This window comes from Haliotis asinina, unplaced genomic scaffold (genome assembly GCF_037392515.1).
Source record: "Haliotis asinina isolate JCU_RB_2024 unplaced genomic scaffold, JCU_Hal_asi_v2 scaffold_146, whole genome shotgun sequence".
In the NCBI taxonomy this organism is placed as follows: Eukaryota; Metazoa; Mollusca; class Gastropoda; order Lepetellida; family Haliotidae; genus Haliotis; species Haliotis asinina.
Window position 1 is genome coordinate 15,001 of NW_027134010.1, and position 5,202 is coordinate 20,202.

A 5,202-nucleotide genomic window follows, 5' to 3' on the forward strand; every position below is an offset into this window, starting at 1 on the left:
GTTAGGAAAACATTGTCTTTACTTCCTACACAAGAAAACGCTCCGTCCGCCGTCACAAAAATACACGTCCGCCATTCCGGCAGGCTTCATTTCACTTACAGGTGGCTAGGAAAACATTGTCTTTAATTCCTACACAAGAAAACGCTCCGTCCGCCGTGACAAAAATACACGTCCGCCATTCCGGCAGGTTTAATTTTACTTACAGGTGGCTAGGGAAACATTGTCTTTAATTCCTACACAAGAAAACGCTCCGTCCGCCATCATTAAAAAATACATGTCCGCGATGAAAGACCTTGCAAGACCTTGTAAGGCCTACAGGGCACAGTCAGGCTTATTCGTATTTACAACTGCCTACCCCCACACCATTGTCTTTCATTCCAACACTAAGTGAATTCCCCCCTTACAAAAACACATGTCCTCGATTCCCCTACAAAGTAAGTAGTGAGACACCACGGTCCCTTGACCAAGAGATACGGGCAGGTTCAAGTTGACTTATGTCTGGCTAGGAAAACCATCGTCTTTCATTCCAACGCAAGAAAACACTCCGTCCGCCGTCACGAAACTACACGTCCGCCATTCCGGCAGGCTTCATTTCACTTATAGGTGGCTAGGAAAACATTGTCTTTACTTCCTACACAAGAAAACGCTCCGTCCGCCGTGACAAAAATACACGTCCGCCATTCCGGCAGGTTGAATTTTACTTACAGGTGGCTAGGGAAACCACTGTCTTTAATTCAAACACAACACCCAATGCCGCAAGTGCGTCCGTGCGCCGGCACATACGTACACGTCCGCCATTCCGGCAGGCTTCATTTCACTTACAGGCGGCTAGGAAAACATTGTCTTTCATTCCTACACAAGAAAACGCTCCGTCCGCCATCGTTAAAAAATACATGTCCGCGATGTAAGACCTCGTCAGACCTTGTAAGACCTACAGGGCACAGTCAGGCGCATTCGTATTTACAATTGCCGACCCAGAACCATTGTCTTTCATTCCAACACTCCGCGAATTCCCCGCCACAACAACCCATGTCCGCGATTCCCCTACAAAGTCAAACGCCCACGTCACCACCACGCACCAAAAACATCACAGACAAACAACGCCAACGCAGACCAAACGTCCACGCCGCTCAGGGCAACCCACCAACGACGCAAGTGCGGCAGCGCGAACGGTAAGCTGGTGGGGCACCGCCGACAACATCATCGCACGGACGGCGCACCGTGCCAAGCCTCCCGTCGCACCCCGCAAGTCCAAACTCAAATCGAAGCCGAAAAGGGTTGCTTGCGGCAACGGGGCGACACACAAAGCCAACACGGGAGCACGTCCCACAACGCGCCCCACAGGTCACTCCCACAAAACACAATCTAAAAAGGCGCACCCCCAAAGGACTGCAAAACAGGGGACGGCGGCACGCCCGTCACGCCATACCTCCAAAAACAGGCATCCCACAACGCGCCCCACAGGTCACTCTCAAAAACACAATCTAAAAAAGCGCACCCCAACGGACTGAAAAACGGGACGGCGGCACGCCCGTCACGCCATACCTCCAAAATCATGCATCCCACAACGCGCCCCACGGGTCACTCTCAAAAACACAATCCAAAACAGCGCACCTCAACGGACTGAAAAACGGGACGGCGGCACGCCCGTCACGCCATACCTCCAAAATCATGCATCCCACAACGCGTCCCACAGGTGACTCTCAAAAACACAATCTGAAAAAGCGCACCTCAACGGACTGAAAAACGGGACGGCGGCACGCCCGTCACGCCATACCTCCAAAAAACATGCATCCCAGAACGCGTCCCACAGGTCACTCTCAAAAACACAATCTGAAAAAGCGCACCTCAACGGACTGAAAAACGGGACGGCGGCACCCATGCCACACCATACCTCCAAAAACATGCACCCCACAACGCGCCCCACAGGTCACTCTCAAAAACACAATCCAAAAAAGCGCACCTCCACGGACTGAAAAACGGGACGGCGGCACGCCCGTCACGCCATACCTCCAAAAAACATGCATCCCACAACGCGTCCCACCGGTCACTCTCAAAAACACAATCTGAAAAAGCGCACCTCAACGGACTGCAAAAAGGGACGGCGGCACGCCCGTCATGCTATACCTATATAAAAGGCCATCCCAGAACGCGCCCCACAGGTCACTCTCAAAAACACAATCCAAAAAAGCGCACCTCAACGAACTGAAAAACGGGACGGCGGCACGCCCGTCACGCCATACCTCCAAAATCAGGCATCCCACAACGCGCTCCACAGGTCACTCTCAAAAACACAATCTGAAAAAGCGCACCTCAACGGACTGAAAAACGGGACGGCGGCACGCCCGTCACGCCATACCTCCAAAAACAGGCATCCCACAACGCGCCCCACGGGTCACTCTCAAAAACACAATCTGAAAAAGCGCACCTCAACGGACTGAAAAACGGGACGGCGGCACGCCCGTCACGCCATACCTCCAAAAAACATGCATCCCAGAACGCGTCCCACAGGTCACTCTCAAAAACACAATCTGAAAAAGCGCACCTCAACGGACTGAAAAACGGGACGGCGGCACCCATGCCACACCATACCTCCAAAAACATGCACCCCACAACGCGCCCCACAGGTCACTCTCAAAAACACAATCCAAAAAAGCGCACCTCCACGGACTGAAAAACGGGACGGCGGCACGCCCGTCACGCCATACCTCCAAAAAACATGCATCCCACAACGCGTCCCACCGGTCACTCTCAAAAACACAATCTGAAAAAGCGCACCTCAACGGACTGCAAAAAGGGACGGCGGCACGCCCGTCATGCTATACCTATATAAAAGGCCATCCCAGAACGCGCCCCACAGGTCACTCTCAAAAACACAATCCAAAAAAGCGCACCTCAACGAACTGAAAAACGGGACGGCGGCACGCCCGTCACGCCATACCTCCAAAATCAGGCATCCCACAACGCGCTCCACAGGTCACTCTCAAAAACACAATCTGAAAAAGCGCACCTCAACGGACTGAAAAACGGGACGGCGGCACGCCCGTCACGCCATACCTCCAAAAACAGGCATCCCACAACGCGCCCCACGGGTCACTCTCAAAAACACAATCTGAAAAAGCGCACCTCAACGGACTGAAAAACGGGACGGCGGCACGCCCGTCACGCCATACCTCCAAAAACATGCATCCCACAACGCGTCCCACAGGTCACTCTCAAAAACACAACCTAAAAAAGCGCGCCGCAACGGGCCGGCTCGATTTTTCGTCTTTACCCTAACTTCTGCCCTAACACTATCCGTTAGCTCGATTTGTGGTGCTAACCCTAAGTCCAGCCCTAACCGTATCCGTTAAGTCCATTTGCGGCGCTAACCCTAGCTCTTGCCCTAACCGCATCCGTTCACTTCATTTCTGGTGCTAACCCTAACCCTTGCCCTAACCGCATCCGTTCACTTCATCTATGGTGCTAACCCTAAGTCCAGCCCTAACCGTATCCGTTAAGTCCATTTGCGGCGCTAACCCTAGCTCTTGCCCTAACCGCATCCGTTCACTTCATTTCTGGTGCTAACCCTAACCCTTGCCCTAACCGCATCCGTTCACTTCATCTATGGTGCTAACCCTAAGTCCTGCCCTAACCGTATCCGTTAAGTCCATTTGCGTTGCTAACCCTAAGTCTTGCCCTAACCGTATCCGTTAAGTCGATTGGTGGTGCTAACCCTAACTCTTGCCCTAACCGTATCCGTTCACTCCATTTGTGGTGCTAACCCTAACCCTTGCCCTAACCGTATCCGTTAAGTCGATTGGTGGTGCTAACCCTAACTCTTGCCCTAACCGTATCCGTTCACTCCATTTGTGGTGCTAACCCTAACCCTTGCCCTAACCGTATCCGTTAAGTCGATTGGTGGTGCTAACCCTAACCCTAACCGTATCCGTTAGCTCGATTTCTAGTGCTAACCCTAACCCTTGCCCTAACCGTATCCGTTCACTTCATCTATGGTGCTAACCCTAACTCTTGCCCTAACCGTATCCGTTCACTTCATCTACGGTGCTAACCCTAACTTCTGCCCTAACCGTATCCGTTAGCTCGATTTGTGGTGCTAACCCTAGCTCTTGCCCTAACCGTATCCGTTCACTTCATCTACGGTGCTAACCCTAACAGTATCCGTTACCATCATTTCTGGTGCTAACCCTAACCCTTGCCCTAACCGCATCCGTTCACTTCATGTCTGGTGCTAACCCTAAGTCCTGCCCTAACCGTATCCGTTAAGTCCATTTGCGGTGCTAACCCTAACTCTAGCCCTAACCGCATCCGTTCACTTCATTTGTGGTGCTAACCCTAACTTCTGCCCTAACCGTATCCGTTAACTCGATTTGCGGTGCTTACCTTAACCCTAACCGCATCCGTTCACTCCATTTGCGGTGCTAACCCTAACCCTAACCCTTACCGTATCCTTTAACTTCATCTGTGGTGCTAACCCTAGCTTTTGCCCTAACCGTATCCGTTCACTCGATGTGCGTTCTTAACCCTAGCTCTTGCCCTAACCTGAACTTCCTTGAAGGTGCCAGCCCTAGCCAGCCCTGCCCCTTCCCTAACGCGCTCCGTTACCTCCATCCATTTGGGGGGACAAACAACATTCCACGCCCGATATGATGGACAACAAAAGACGGGACGGGCGGACATGCCACGGCGGTCCCACCTACCAGCCTCTCGGACACTTGAACGGAAAAAAAAAAGAAAAAAAAAGAGGTCTACAGCACCGGGAGTTCCCAGGCGGTCACCCATCCAAGTACTATCCCGGCCCGACAGGGATTCACTTCGCGGACCAGACGAGAAGCGGTGCTTTACCAGTGGTGTGGCCGTAGACGTAAGCAAAACCATTTTCACACGATGTCTATCGCGTCTGGGGCAAGCATGCACAGTCACCTAAAAGTGAAAACGTTCGGAATGCCACCACGGGGTATGAGGAAATTAGGTCAAAAAAAGTCAAAACGATCGGGAACTTACCTCGAGGGTGCGATGACCTGCCGTGTTTTCGTCCAAATACCGAGGCAAAAATCACCAGTACGCAGAGTCGCCACCTCCAAAGTCAAAACGCTCGGTGGGCTATCTCGAGGGTACGATGACCAGCCGTGTTTTCGTCCAAATACCGAGGCCAAAATCACCAGTACGCAGAGTCGCCACTTCAAAATTCAAAACGCTCGG

At 52.3% G+C, this 5,202-nt stretch overlaps 1 non-coding gene across 1 annotated transcript; it reads right to left on the reverse strand.

The window, feature by feature from the left end:
• Nucleotides 1–4,745: 4,745 nt before the first annotated feature.
• LOC137271523 (5S ribosomal RNA) lies at nt 4,746–4,864 on the reverse strand. Its single transcript, XR_010956047.1, has one exon. It is a non-coding gene; the product is annotated as a 5S ribosomal RNA (ribosomal RNA).
• Nucleotides 4,865–5,202: the final 338 nt, after the last annotated feature.